Here is a 17,371-nt window from a genome sequence, read left to right as displayed (position 1 = left end):
GGGAAACTAATTTTACAAAAGGACGAAGAACTATAGAAAACGTATTTTGATATGTCAGAACAAATTAATAATATTTTTTTAATTAGAATTGTGGGTAATGTTATGCTTAGTCGAAGCACAGCATAAATATGTATTTTTAATTTATTTTAGGATCATTTAGATTCACTCAAATACATTTACATTTACAATTATAAATAGAAAAAAACATATATACGACAAAACAATATTTAAAGGGTTATTTAACCGTTTAAAACTATTCAAAACATGGTTTCAAACGGTTAAAAACTAAATGTTATTGAACCATTTAAAACCAGGGTTGTGGAGTTGGAATCGCGAAGTTGTGAAATATCGACCAACGGCAACTTATTTTTAATATGTCGCACATAAATAAAAAAAAACATGTTAAAAAATAATATATTAAAATGTTATTTTTTTATTAAAAATAATTATAAGAGCCATATAACTATGTATTGATGTAACTATTGATATTTTCTAAATTTACCTTGTTTTCATTTTTTTTTCATTATTTATTATTGCCAATAATTTTATACGCTATCTAAAAAGTTAATGTTATTCAAATTGATAAAATCTAAGTCTAAGTAAAGCATATGGTAAAGTTGGAGTTGGAGTCTTTAAATGTTGACCTAACAACTTTACAGACTTTTTTAAAATTTACTTTAAAATTAATTTTTGTGCACTTTTTTACATGATATTTTAATTTTGTGACTTTTTATGTACATACATATTAACTAATATTTTTATTTATTTTCTGTTGTAACCTGGCAGATAAGCCTAATGCGTTTCAACGGGGTAAATTTGTATTGACCGGATCAGTCGATCAGACATAATGAATACCTACAAATAACTAGATATTTACCACAAGACTTTTTAATCTACGAATCCGTGACTTCTATATAATTTAATATTTATTTTATTATTCATGATCAAAAAATATTACTTTGCAGCTGAAACTGGATTTTAATATTAGTGAAAGTGCTGCGGTGGCTCGAACCCGCATCATCTGAGTTACTAATCTAGACCTTACGGACTATGCCATTCCGACCTTAATTAAACTATATGGGTAATGATTCCCGTTTTCATCTTTAAAAACCTTGATTTTTCTAAAATACTCTATAACTGCATACATGCAAAATACCTGGCATATGGCTCAGATTTCTATATTTATATTATCCTTTAGCTCCAAAAAAAATAAAAAATAATAACAATCGCTTGCTTTCTTAACTATCCAAAAAAACTGAAGCTAGCTAATGAAAAATAAAAACAGAATTTCTGGCAATGAATTTCTTTAAGACTATTATTTTTGTGCAGATGAACAGTGACAATCAGGTAAACTCTGAAACTCTGAAAAGTTGTAGCTGGACTAGAGTTGACGTGAAGAGAGAAGCGACTGCTTTCTTACTCTTCTCAGTCGTTGCCAAAGCTCGGCTTAGCTATTCTTAACGCGATTTAAGATTAGCACTCTGTGTCCCAAATCAAGGATATTAAGTAGAGGTTCTTGTTGGAAGACAATTCTGAATGAAAGTACTAACAATAGCGAATAAATTAAAGTCGCTTTATATATATGATTATATATACGCCTGATTTGACTCCAAACATTCGTATTACAGCATATGTTGTAAAAAAATATATATAGTATTTATATTTATTAAGCACAGATGTATAACCCGACTATCCAAAGACATCCAGATCCTTAATATGCTGGCATTGCATATTGATCTGTTTATTGTCAGGTACGAAGAGCTGGTCCAATTCGTATCATTTAATTTAAATATTTTTTTATTTTTTTTTATTGCTAATTTCAATGTATTTTTTATGTATATTGAAATAATACACAAAAAAATATATTCTGACAATTTGGGGATAGTCTTAATTTAATTTTAATAAATAATTTAATTATGTCAGTAACATTTTTTTTATTTAAAAATCATGTATATACTGTATGTCAAAAAAGTCACTAAAAGATCGTTCAACCCTTTCACCGCGGCTGATTTTTTCATTTCGTAATTTATCAATATTTAGGGGGCACCTATTTATGGCATATTTTTAGAAATATTATGGTTCAATACATTCAAGTGATATACAGCCTCAAATTATATTAAATAACTATATGAATAAGCTCAAAAGTTTAAGGTACCCAATGAGTACTGGCGATTTTCTTAATGTCACCTATAAAATACATCCGCAGTGAAAGGGTTAAGGAACAAATTTAAAACGTTTTCCATGCAAATAAAAAATAGTTTTTGCGTGCTCAATTTTATTCTAAAACTAACCAGTTTTATTGTGCATACTATGAAAATTTATTTATTCTACAAAATAGTAGAAAAACAAAGAAAATAGCACATAAATATGTAGTACACGTATTCGATTTTTATTCAGCATTAACTAAAAATGCAAAAAAAATACTATTACTTATTTGCTTTAACTTGAAAAAAATGTTCTATTAATTGAAGTGATAACAGCATTTTTCAAGTTAATATAATATATAATCAGTTTAAAATAAAGCACCCAAATTGGATAAAAAATCTGCGCGATGAAACATTTTATAATCAAAACCAATCAGTACTATTAACATTTAAGATTAAAATATGCTCATTGAAAACATCAAACTACACAATTGTCTATTATATGACTTTTATTGGTCATAAAATAGCAATTTCATAAACAGATTGAGAGAGGGGTAAAAATAATAAAATAATAAAAAAAAAACAAAAAAAAAGGAAATCAACTAACAAGCTGCGGGGCATAAGCCGCGTACGGAGAGATTTATACGTTAATACAAACGTGACAGTTCGGAAAAAGTTTGCTCGAAATGTCCACTTCCAATTTTATGAATGACCCTTCGACTTTCGCATGTGCGTTTTCTCTACACATATAATATTTTGAGTGTAAGGGTACGATGATATGACTATATACACACACAGTTGCCCTACGCCATTTTTTTGTTATTTATTGTCGGTTCCCGTGGAACTCATGTTCGTGTAATATCCAGCATAACGTACACTCGTGTCCGAAGCTTACTTACGTCAAAACTTTGCGTTGTAAATCATGGGCGGCGCAGGAGACGGTGCTGCTATCTGAAAACTGCAGACCCGGAGCAGGGCCGGACTGGAGCCTCTGCCGCGGGGACATGTTTATGTCCATTGTTGTGACCTCTCGGCGGTCCTCCCGGCTATAGCACCGAATCTGTGCCCTCTATATTGGACAATTCAATTTTAGAGATTTTTTACTAGTATAATAATAAAGAAGTGTGAAAATGGAAAGCTCCAGTCAACGATACATATAAACTAGAGCAATCCATACTACAAAAAAATAAAAAAGGGTTAAACACTATTTTTTTTTAATTTAATATTATATTGTATAAATTGCTTCTACTCAGCTCGATTTTAATTAATCATCACGATATTCCTATGTGAGATTAGAAAAATCTATGTAAACCTAATCTGTGATGATCCACCGGAATCATAATTATTTAACAATCACATTTCGTTCTCCCAGATACGAAAGAAATTAAAAAAAAAACAGCACCGAATTTCGTTAAAATATTTTTTACATCGGAATTGCGAACAGATATATTTTATTAAAGCACTAATTGTGAGACAAATTTTAAAACTTTGTAAAGCAATGTACAATATGATATATATACTATATAAAATTAATGTGACAGATAAGCTTGTTTTTCCATAACTTACTAACTTGTAGTTTTATTAAATGTCACGCTAAATTGATATTTGCTGTCTAAGAATATATATTTAAAAAAAGTTATTGCTTTTGAAGCGAAATTTAATATAATTATACGATTTATTTTACATTTTACAAAAAAAAATATCAATTAAAGTAGTACCGGTTCTTAACTTTTATTTGACAGCCAGATCAAATTGTATTTTATGTTCGCAAATAGTTTTACACCACGACGGCAAAAAAAATAGATTTTCTTTGGAACTCATTTTTTTAACCCACCGTTTTCATACTAACATATTTTATTTATTTCTTATTTCATTGAAAAATGACATGTTAATTATTAGCACATAATGATGATGGCAATATCACATACTATTGTGTATATTTAATTCACATATAACATATTTTTTGTGACAATACTTAATTAACATTTAAATAGCATTTTTTATACATGCATTATAATTTTATTTCGCTGCAAGGAATCGAACCCATGGCTCTAGATTTTTAGTCGAATGTTACGGACTACACTGTGGCGGAAGTTGAATAAGAAAGTTACTTAAATTAAGTCGACAGCTAACGGAATTATTAAATTAAACACTATATGATTAGAATACTATTCACACCACTAAATAAAAATTTTGATGCAAAAAGTTTTCATGGATCAGTCAAAAGTTTTCGCATGAATACATTAAAATCAGAATATCCGATCAGATTTCAAACATCGGATATTTTCCAGTAATGACGTTCCGAATCCCAAATGGCACAAAGTCCACGACTCCCATCCGGAGTGGAGAAGAATCCAGCCCCCGTCCCACTTCTGGCTTCAGTCTTAAATAGCAGCTGTCGCTGGTGACGGCGTGGACAAACTTTGGACGAGGGGGTGGCAACCCTGTGACGTAATGTATCAGGGTGGATGGGGTGGAAGAGTGGCACAGGACACATCCCATTAAAGCAGATGTCGAGCCGTGAAGATTTAGTGCCGGACGACGCCGCACATTCCCCTTTCCTCAATGGACGCCGTTTCGTTTGTTTCGGCCAAGTGACGAGCAGACGGCGCCTCTGGTGGCCAACTTTGGCAATCGTGAAAACGTGGAAATTGAGAAAATCCATATAGAACGTGTTGAGAAAAAAAGTGACTGCTGGGTCGCATGGATTCGTCATTTGTTTGAGCAGTGAACGCACTGTTGAGAGTCGTACCGGTAGAATTTTAGAAAGGAGCGATTTGAGTAGGGATATAAAATTGGCGGCTGGTAAAAATTAAAAGTAGGAGGTGCTACCCAAATTTGAAAAAAATTATATAATGATCGTTTCTATAGTAGATGTCTTAGAGAGAATTCCGAACAACAAGTTAGACTGTGGTCGAAGAACACCTTAGAGTGAAATAGTATTTCAAGCATTTTGGTATAAAAGAGTCAAGTGTATTTAGTTTGGTTTTGTGCCGCATTATATATACTGTCGTACGGGTACGCCATATCCCCATCATGTAGTGTGGTAGGGTTCGTAAAAATGCGTGCGTTCTTCTCGACAGCTGTTAAGTCTGCGGGCACTGCTCGTGGGACTATAGACATGTATGTGCAGTGTTTATAAGTTGCTACATATATAGTAAAGTCACATAATTCTTATAAAAGTTGAAATGAAAAATATTTTTAATATTATTATTATTGTAAATATACTGTTCTAATATGATAAGCTTAACTAAGCATCACTAACTAATTAAAAAGTATTGACACTAAAATCAAAATATATAAATCAGTGCATATATATAAATAATTTACAATTATTATTACAGTTTTTATTTATTATTTGTCAATATAATAAGACCTAACTTTATTTTATCTAAATAATTTATAATAATATTAATATGTAAGAATAAAAAAATCGAAAAAACTAAACTTGAGATAATCATCAAAATTATATTTATATAATAGTCACTTATTTTGATATCCCAGATACGACTTTTAATATTTAAATACAGGTCTTTTAATCATTAGTCTATATCTTATATTAAAAAAAAATCACATTGGCATAAGAATAATAAAAATAATTTTATAAAATGCATAATTAATTTTTTTTTTTTAATATACTTTTAACGTATAAAAAAGAATATTACTCATTAAAAAAAACACTGCCACCACATTTTAACGTAAATTGCAAGATAAGCGTTAAATATTTGGCATTACATCTCAGCTGGACTTTGAAAATAAATTTAACAAACATATTTCAGAAATTCACTCTAAAGGACTGGCTGTTATTGCGACTCTTGGACCAAAATTTAATAGAAAGTAAAGTAAAAAATAAAATTTTATTCTAATAACATTTAATTAGACTTTTTTAACATAAGTCTGCCTGGCCAGTGATACAAATAAGGCTATAAAAATATTATATAATACACCTTTTTATAATAATCATGAAAAATGCATCACCATGCAAAAATGCACCATCAACGCCTCATTTTTTTATTCCTCAAATTGTAACTATTAAAATAGCTATAAACCAGTAACATGCATTATTTAGATTATTAAAATAAATGTTTTATACAAAAAAACATGATTCTAGTTAGATCAAGATGAACAAATTGAATATTTATATATTTTTAACTAAAGCTACATAACCAATAGATAACATCAATACAAAGTATCTCTAGATGCAATGTTTATAAACTTGATACTTTCTTATCAACCATTACACATTTAAGTAACTAGAAAAGTGTTGAACTTTATGAATAACAAAGAACAATTTATTTTTTAGGCTTGATTCATATTTTTGAATAGACCTTCGATGTTTGAGGGAACCTAAGAAATATAAAAGTAAAATCAACATGTGGATGAATGATTCCCACGAAGGATGATTGAAATATCGAAACACCATGTCCGATGGGCGCACCGCGAGCGCAAAAGGTTAACCGGCGAGGGTTTTACCGTATATCTGTGGCGAATTGATTCGGTAATAAAACATCCCATAATCTCGGCGGCCTGTAATTAAAATCTATCCATCGTCCGAGAGATGTATCCAACCCCCGATGAAGTTATGAATCGTCTATCTCACCTTTTCCCACAACGCGGCGCACACCAATAAATCTCTTTGATTAAATCAAGAAACAGAAAAGAAGACACATAAATTTTGTATAATAATAAAACCTCACAAAAGGGCGTCCATCCCCCTTTGGCCTCGCGTCCATCCCCGATTTTTTTCATATCGTATTCTATTTTGTATTATGTGGCGTGTTATATTTTATTTTATTTTTTATTTTCATTTTCAGACACTTGCGGCCGAGCACATAAATTTATTAAGCTTAAAACCCCTAATCCAGTTCAGCACATCCAGTGGTATAAATTCAACGGTCATACTTTATAAATCAATCGCGTTGGAGCGGCGACGAATTTGATTGCAGGGCCTTTGTATGTAAATTATAAAAAAAAACACTGCAATGATCAATGAAGATCGTCAGATAGTGGAACCAAAACGAGTTTGGGTATAATATATAAAATTTAGGTTTGTATTTATAATAAAAATTACGCTATTGAACTATACAATAAGAGTGACTTTAATTTTATAGAGACATTCAGCAATTGTAAGCCTTATTTCAAAAAAATATTGAGCTACATTTATGATAAAATACATACTCTTAGATATTAATACCTTGAAAGATTTACAATAACAATAAAATTTATACTTATTATAAAAAACATAAAAAGGTTTTTTTCTGCCTTAATTTGTTGACTCTAAAATTAGAAATAATTTATATATTTTTTTGATTGGATCTGATATTTTATTATGGATCTACTGTCACTATAAAGTATCACAAATTTGATACAATAAATCCTAATCTCAATGCTGGTTAATTATGATGTGTCCATTATATATTTTTGTATATCAACAATTAGAAAATCCGATTCGATCTTTGAGCGTGTAGCGTTCTAGAGCTCTGTCCCGAGGCGAACAAGGCGAGTCGCCATTTGTCCACGTCTAAGATGGCGAATATTAATTCGTTTAAATAAATAACTTATATTGTTGCCGGTCGTGTCAATGTAACGGAAACGCAACGTCGATTAATGAGGCGTTTCCAGTGAAAAATGGCCGATGGATGTTATTAATGGACGGATATGATGTATTGACCAGAGATTCTAACTATCGAATGTTTTCTCTTCATTTCCCTTTTTTCATAACTGTGATTAAAAGTGGACAACTAAGTGCTTAAGTTTCCTCTAAGAAAAACATGTATTTAAATATTTAATATAATAAAAAAAATGTCAAAACGATTATTATGATAAACATCCAGATCCTTGTGTGACGAATGAAGTAAAAATATTTTATAAATGACAAATAATTATAATGTTAAATGATTCTTTTTTCAGATGTATATGTTACAGTGAATATATATTTTTTAGTAAAATTATATTTTTGATAATGAACAAGTACATTAAGGACATTTTTGCTTTAACATGTGAAGTGTTCCCCTTCTGTCGTTGAAACTCAATTTGACAGTTTAAATCCAAACCTAACCAAAACAGACTAAGCAGATCCAACTTGATCCAAAGAAAGTTCATAAACTATAGTTAGTCTTAAATATTTTAATAGGTCAAATTAAGTTTAGTTAAATCGTATAGGTTAGGTTTGGGTTTGAACAGATAGTGAACGTTTTGCAACTTTTACAATGTATTTGTATTTTTTACTAGAAATATAATTTCAATAATTAAGCTAGTTGAAAAAGTTAAATTAATTAATTTATAATTTAAAATTAAGTAGCTTTCGGTCAAAACATGACACTTTTACATTGGAACAAACGAGAGTCAAGCCAAACTTGCATCAAGCGGAGCTACGCTCCGCTTGATGCAAGTTTGGCTTGATTAATTAACTGATTAATTATTATATATAATTGATTAATTAACTATTCATTAATAATAAGTGTTTCCCAACTGCTCAATTAGGTTTTATAGCGCAATATTATTTTACTAGCGCCTATCAATTAAATTATGTTTTCACTATTACACATTACTGAAAACGTATTCAGATATGATTTAACTGAAATAGAAAAACAGCAGTGAAAGTTTAATTTTAATGGTAATGTAACGCATTTTGAAAATGTATACATGAATTCAAATATAGTTCAGAAAAAAATAACAAAATTAAATAAAGAAAGTGCAATTATTAAGCTCTTTACTTGTAAATATATTATTTAGTTTTTAACAAAAATATTTACCAACATATTTTTGCCTTTAGTTTTTTATATAAAAACATACTATACGTTTTTATAAAATACAACAATAATATTATCATGTGTCATTTTTAAATGGTACTTTATATCAATGGCAAAAATATATTATTTGTTTTTATAAAAATATTTGCTAACAGATTATTGCTTTTAATTTTTTGTATAAAAATGTATGTCGGTTTTTATAAGATAAAACAATGTTCTATTTAAATTATTTGAAACAGAACCTTACATTAATAGCAAAATAAAAATCTGCAGGGAGGTATTACTTTTTTAAATTATAATATTTCATATGAATGCAACCATTAATATTTCATAGAATGCTAAATAATACGAAATATGAAAATAAGGTACAGATGTCATACTTTAAATGAAATTGCAATAAACAAGTTTTTTAAAAATGTTGAAAAACATATTCATGATTTACATTTTATACATCAGACCATACTATCTAACTTTAAAACACACAACAATATTATTATCAAGTGTCATATTAAAAAAAAATTATTTACTAAAATTTTTTTGCTTTTAATATTTTTTTTAATAAAAACACTGTTTTTGTAAAATAAAACAATATTATTCCTAAGTAGTATTATCGATTGGGCAAATTTAAAACAATACTTACTTTACTTGTATACACAAGTCAAGTTTGTTACTAAAATATGTGCAATTTTTTACCATTCTTATTTTTTTCATTATTAATAAACATACTGTCTGTTTTTATACAATAAAATAATAATATTTTTAGGTTTTATATTTGATAAAGCACATTTTTTCATAACAATGACGAAATAAAAATCTTTACAAAATTATTATTTTTTATAAATTCAAGCTTTAATATATATATTATTGAAATTTAAATATTATAAAAATTAAAATAAAGTACAGTTGTAATGATTCAAATGAAAGAGCAATTAACAAGTTTTTTACTTGTGTATTTATTTCAAAGAGTGAATATTGAATTAAAATAAAAAAAAATAGTTGCTATTTTACTAATATTTTGAGTTTTTCATATCGTACCTTACTGTCTAATTGTAAAGGATCCTACAATAATATTTTATTAAATAAATAATAAAATTTATTAAATAGATAAATATTATTTCGATTATACTAATTTTAAAAAATTATTCACCTCAAAGGCAAATCAAAATTCTTTGGAAGTCGATTATTATCTTTTAAAATTGAATTATGTATTATAATGTTATATATTTATATATCTGTTTGTAATAATTAAAATTAAAAAAAAAAAAACTATATAAATAAAGCAAAAATAATATAAAGATTATTCATTTTAATGATATTAATACATAGAGAACAAGTCAAAAAGTAAACCAATTTAAATTAAAAATATTACCAAAATTTAAATATTTATTACAAGCAATATATAACCTAATAATAGTCTTAGCTTATAAATAAAATGTAATACCAATTTCACAATTAAATTAATTAACGAGTCTAAATTATTTATTAAATCAAGACATATTTGAATATTTATAATTTTAACAAATAAAATTGAATGAATACAAATACAGTAGAACCCCCAATAACACGGTAAATTTGGGACGTGTTATTTGGATGACTGTTACTTTATGTGTGAGCGAACCAAAAGTTGTATTTTCTATTCCCTTAATTACACGTACCCAAATAGCTCGTCCTTTTATTATTATATAATAATTAAGACAATATTTTTTTGTTGATATTTTTATTGAAATATTTATATATTACAGGATTTAATTTCAGAGTTTTTTTGATATAATTAATGAAAATAATAAATATTCAAATTTATGTTTTGATTTTTTATTAAATAAATATATTATTTTAAGTGTATGAATTGCAGTTTTTTTTTAAGTATAACTTAACATTTTAAAGGAAATAATAATACATAAATGTTAAAACAATGGTAATATATTTTTATTTAAAAAAAATAGCAAAGATTTTTTTGTATACACATGTAGTCAACTACATTATCGATAATTTAGATCAGATATAAAACTGTTGAGGAATAAAAGTAAATCAACACAAATGTTTATTATTAGGAAATAAACCAATTGTATTATTTCAGAAACATAGAGCATGTTTTTCAGGATCGTAAAAATTTCCTTCATGCTATTTCATTTTCCAACACTGCATGGAACGAATGCATTTCAAACAAAGTGGAACCAATTACCATTCACCATATTTCTATCCCCCAAAACCATGTATCCAATTCAAAACAACACACGATACTAGAGTTTTAAATACAGGAAATACACCGGCCACGTATCGTGCACGTATCGCACAACTAACAAAAATCGGAGCACACTTTGCTACTTCCCAATGCAGTACTGCAACACCGAAAGGATGTTTAGGCCATAGCCAAAGTCCGGCTCGAATTTCGTGCAGATGATATCGTCATCGCAATTTGCATGACGAGCGATCGTAATCTTAATTCAAAAGAGGAGTTAAATCATCCGCTCAGTTACCCCGCAGGGTTATACATAGTATTGCAGAGACGAGGAAGCGAGCGGAAAGCGCACTTTGAATAATCGCCGTTTGTGAAAAATAAGCTGTTACTAACGCAAAAAGCTCGTGGCATCCAGCGGCTTATCCGCGGAGTTCGTTTTATCCCGGAGAGTGATACTGGTGCATATCGATGCACGATACTGGATGAAAATTCCGAGCGAGAGGTCAGACGCGTAAGTTAGGCGGGGTGAGATTCGAATGTGAGCGAGAATCAAAGAGCTCTTCATTAAAAGGTGTGGCTCAATATACGACTGGTGCTCAAGTTGAAGTAGTATAATTTTAAATACGCAACGGATTCGTCAAAAGCTGACACCCTTAAATTTTAGCAATTACTAATGTACTAATCACGTTAAGAAGGTTTTACCGTGTTTTTTTTTTGTTATAAACATAGTTTAATCGATTAAATACTAAGTAATATAAAAAGTGAATTTTATTTTAATATGTAAAAATAAACGTTAGTTTTTTAAATTCACTATTTATAAAATACATCATTTGTGACAATGTAAAATTACATTTTAAAATTGTTAATCCAAAAAATAAATATTTATAAACTGCTTGAAATTATTTTATAGAACGAAATTTGCCTATTTGATTAAAATTTGTGAAAATTATATGGTTGCATTTAATAAAATTATCCAGCTTTTTACTATATTATATAAAAAAACTTAAGTTGTAATTAAAATAAAAAAATCATTTATACGACATTTAGAAAGGTATAAATTTAAAATAATAATAATACGTTTTACAGCAGCTATTTTAAAAGCATTTATCAAATAAGTACTCACTTTTGTGCTCAAATTGTATAAGAATAATTTTAATTAAGCAATGGATTCATCTAAAAGTGACACCTTCAAAGTTTTAATAAAACTTTGCTGTAAGATTTATAAATAAAAATAAAATAAAATAATAGAAATACTCAATTATATTAATATAAGTTGAAGTAAATCTAAGTTTTTATAAAAATATATAATTCATGCTGATGTAAAAGTAAATTAAAGTTTGTTATTTCAATATAGTTTAATTATTTATCAACTATATATAAACTGAAATATACTCATTTTAATAAAATACTTGAGGATTATATTGTTGCGTTTTATAAAGTTAGACAGTATTTTTTACAATATATTATATACCAATAACCAGTAATATTTAAAAAAAAATGTTGATGTTATTTAAACGATATTAATTTAAAAATTAATATTATGTTTAAGCAACTAATTTTAGAGCGTTATATAAGCGTTTTTTATATTAAAAGTGCAAAATACAATTTTTAAAATAGATTTATATTTTGGGTATTGTGGACTAACCATAATTTTAGAAACGTAAGATTTTCGTTCATTTAAAGAGAACTACGAAACATATTTTCACAAATAAAAACCACTTTTTCTTCAGTAAATATCGCAAATTTAATTTAAATTTTGCTCAAAAACTGTAACCTTAATTACGTAAGTAAAAAAAGTGGCAGCGCAACGCAAAATTTTCCATTGTAACTCAAAAAATTTGCCCGTCTTAAATTATTATTATTTTTATAATACATATATGATATTCTCTAGTTAAAGTAACCCTTTATTTAGAAATTTTTAATCCTAATTTATACGACCTAGTTTTATTTTATTTATCTCATCTGCATTAATAAAATAAAATTATAAATATATAATTAAAGTTCATTAATTATATAATATAATTAATAACATCAGAATTTTGTAAGCCGGCCGTGTTTATTTTAATTTACAGCTATACTTTTTCTATAACTTTAAATAAATGTAGTAAAATCCCAAGGAACGTCTTGGTCAAGTCGGCGTATCTCCGCTTGGTGCAAGTTTTGCTGAACTCTCATTTATTTCAAGTCAAAAGTATAGTGTTTTGAGGAAATGCTTTATTGTGTCAGTGTGCTTACTTAGATATCGGTAGTTTTTAGTTTTGGACCATCGTGACGCGTTGGGGTAATCTGTTAGGTTACGATTTAATCTAAATAAATTAATTAAAAATTAGACAAAATCCCCACGACCTTTCCCGAACTCGATCATGTGATCGTTTAAATAATAGCTATAACTGGCGGTGAAAACATACTTTTTATTACTGTCGTATACATTTATTATTACACTCGTTAGTGAAAATAGCTGATTTTAAATTAGTAACATAGGCAACATTGTCATTTTATGGTATGCATAATCCGGGGATGTGTGTTTGGTACCCGATTGACAAAAATATGCACTTTTGCGATATTTTAGATGAGCTACATAGTTTTTATGAAAGTATGAAAGACGTCTGCTCAGAAACGCAATATAGTTTGTCTATTACAATGAGATAAATATATTTTTCTTCTTAAAAATACAAAGGACACAAACTAAATATTTTTATGAGAGCGTTTGTAACCAATGATATTTTTTAAATATAATGCAATACTAATTATTTATCAAAGAACGACTAATTATATAAATTAGAGTTTTTGAAATTCTTGATTTAAATTATAAGCTGGTAATTCTAAAAAATATAAATTTAAATTGAATGCTAAGTAAAATGATTTATTTTTTTCTATACGGAAAATGATAAAATAATCGTTCAAGAAAATTTTTTTTTTTTTACAACACTTCTACTGATACTATTTATACAAAATAAATATATAATTATATTTTAAATTAAATTGTAAAATATGAACTTCTACTATAAAGACATATTTGTGAAAAATTCATTAAATACTTTTTATTGCTATTTTTTAACTTAATATATGGCTTAAAAAATAAATTAGAAAATTAAGATTTATTAAAAATATATTAAAAACTACAATAGTATTTGCAATTTAAATAACAAAACTCATGCAATATTAAAAAATTAAATAGTAACATCAATATTAGTTAATATGTTAACGTTTCAGTTAAAACTACAGCTTTTAACATGCAAGAATAATATTTAAAATAACATATTTTAATCTAAAATTCAATTGCTTCTTATAAAACACTGCAATGGTAATTATTATTTTTCAATAAAGTATTGAATTCATAAAAAATGTAAAAATCACCTAACTTAATATCTAATATTTACTATATGAAAATGATAAACAGATCCACAAAAACAATAAATTAGGATGTGAAAAAAAATTCAGCCTCCGGAAAATAAAACAAAATGCATTTTGGAATTTTGCATCTGTTCCTCTTGGTCAATATGGGCCAAAGTCAACAAACACATGTTTTGTTTATTTTATGCAACTATTACAAAAAATAGAAATCAAAAATAAATAAACAATGGTAGACTAACATTTTTGGAGTATATAAATTAATTTTATTACATTTTATATCCACTAACACCAATGTAAAAAAATGTTGAAATTCGCAAAAATATTACACATCTGCAACCAACGATTTTTTTTAAACTGTATTATCACGCGTACAGAATAATTTAAAAACACAATGGCTCGGCGTTTATTACACAGATGTAACACTATGCAATAGAGTTCCTTTATTGAACGTAGACTGAGTTATAAGCGCTTAAATAAATTGTTGCAGATTTGCAACACCATGCATTTAAGGATTAAAGTAATTTCACTGATCCTATCAAAAAAAATAGAACATATATTATTGGCATATAAAACTAATATTTGCATTAATGCTTCATATTATTGATTATAACTATTTTATAAATACAATGTACCTAGACAATTCTATACCTAAAATAAATTTAAATATTATTTAAAATCAACGATATAAATAAAAATTGGCTTTAGATTTATTATTGCTAGCTTTTCACGTGCATTTTATTATTTCCTCTATTAAAAAATAATTAAATTAAGTATTTAATTGATATAATTTATTACACTTAACACTATAGCAATGTACATCTGCATCTTCATTCGAAAGCAACCAATTACCAATCGCCGCAATCCATTTATCAGCCCGATACAAACTTGTAATGTATGCACATACATTGTTCGGACTTGAAAGAAAGCATTAATATGGCGCTTTTGCATTGCGACTCAATCTATTATTATATGCACATTGCGCACAAGTGCACGAATCGTTTTATTGTAACAAAAAAAAAAAAATATAATAAACAAGCCAGTCGGCAGTCATCGAGAGCAGCCTCCTTAAGTTATTCCAAATTAATTGCTACCTTGAACCGTATTCGGAATGATTACAATAACCGTAGCTCATGGGACTGTAAAGCATGAAACCATCCCGCCTACTCTCCATACCACACCTATCTATCATTCGCATCTCAATAACTCATCCGGGAACAATTAAAATCGAGGTGAAGTAAAAAATAAAAAATTAACAAGAGTTATAAATTTCACTGTCAATACGCGAGGCATCTACATGTTTTATGCAACGGGGCCGCGCACCGAATGATATATAGGTCCAAATTCAAGGAGGTTTCTTTTGATTTAGGGTCTTTATTGCCCTCTGGATTTGACGAATGGCCGTTTTCGGGGGGCCATAATTACAACATTTGATCGGACAAGGTGTAATTAAGCGCCAATCCTTTTGGTTGGCATTGTTGGGTTGCAGATGCCACTACCAAACCGCGACTGCTTCCACTAAACAACTCCCAGTTGTTATTAATTCACATATTTTCATAATCGGAGATGCGAATGGTTGGTAAGAAATCTTCTGGATGCTATATTTTGAAGGAAATCTTTAGATTTAATCAAAGGTTACGGTAAGATATGCTAAATGAGGAATTTAAACTATTTTTATATATTTGAACAACGTGCAATGCATTATTATATTTTAATAAATACACGCAAGGTACTATTATATAATAGCTTCTCGCAATAACAGTTTAATCAACCCTTTATTGGCATTTTTAAACAGCTCCAAATATTTTTTTCCCTATTTATAGATACCCTCGAATAAACTCGCTTTCTCTCGCGATGATTTATTTTCAACCGAATTCACTATCACGCCGAAAGACTTCTTCGGTGAGTCTCTTTATCTTTCTCCCGTTTAATCGGGCCTCCTCAAACTTCTCAACTCAAAATCGGACACAGTGAATTAGAATCGTCTCTGAAGAGATAAATCAGCCGGAGAGCCTGGCCGGCCGTCTCTTGAGATGATTTGTGGTCTTTGGTTCTATCTTTCTCTCTCTCCACCGGCCGCTCCACCCACCCAATAAAATACACCCATCAATAAATACTTGATACGGGAACGTCATGCCCTCGGGCCCTATACACGGCACAGCATCGACGTTCTTATTATATATTTTGTTAATCGCAATGCGTTGCTTTTAATTATTGCCGCTTCTGACCCTGCTCGCTCTTCTCCACCAAGAAGGAGAATTCTTTGTGGATGGAGCGTAACGCTATTTTAGCCAGATGGATGATGAGCAGTGAAAATATTTTTAATAACCTTTCTTATAAAATGTTTTTGTAATTACAATAAAACATTAGTGTTAACTGTTCATTAGAAAAATATTTTGCTCACTATAAGTTCATAATTGATAATTGAATTTTCAGCATTTTATAAAATGAATAAAAATACTTAAAATGACAATATCTTTTCTAAGATTTTCTTTCATTATAAAAGATCGTATAAACATTTTTAAAAGTAAAAATTTGTTTATTAGAATGTTTCAGATTAATAAAATTCAAAATATGACGAATAAAACTGTATTGAAAACATATTTAAAAACATTGATTAAAACTATTCTGTATGAGAGAATTTGTGATATTTGAAAAATAAATAGTTTGAGAATCGCTTACTGTAATATTACAGTAATAGAATCGAACAATAAAACAGTAACGAATTTTAAATTATTAGGATAATTTTTTTATACCCTTATTTCAAAAATATAAATAATTTATAGCCATATTAATTATATATAACTGGTGTATAACCATTTTTAGATTTACAATTAGTTATTAGCTACAATTTAAAAAAGTAAGAATATAAAACTAAACGTTTGTAATTATGATTCAAGGAAAAAAAAATAAAAAATCTTTCACAATTTAAGCGAAAGAAAAAT

This window comes from Plectrocnemia conspersa, unplaced genomic scaffold, assembly GCF_051122295.1.
Source record: "Plectrocnemia conspersa isolate PC_06_02 unplaced genomic scaffold, ASM5112229v1 ptg000003l, whole genome shotgun sequence".
NCBI lineage: Eukaryota > Metazoa > Arthropoda > Insecta > Trichoptera > Polycentropodidae > Plectrocnemia > Plectrocnemia conspersa.
The sequence above is the reverse complement of the archived record's forward strand: the minus strand, read 5'-3'. Positions refer to the sequence as shown.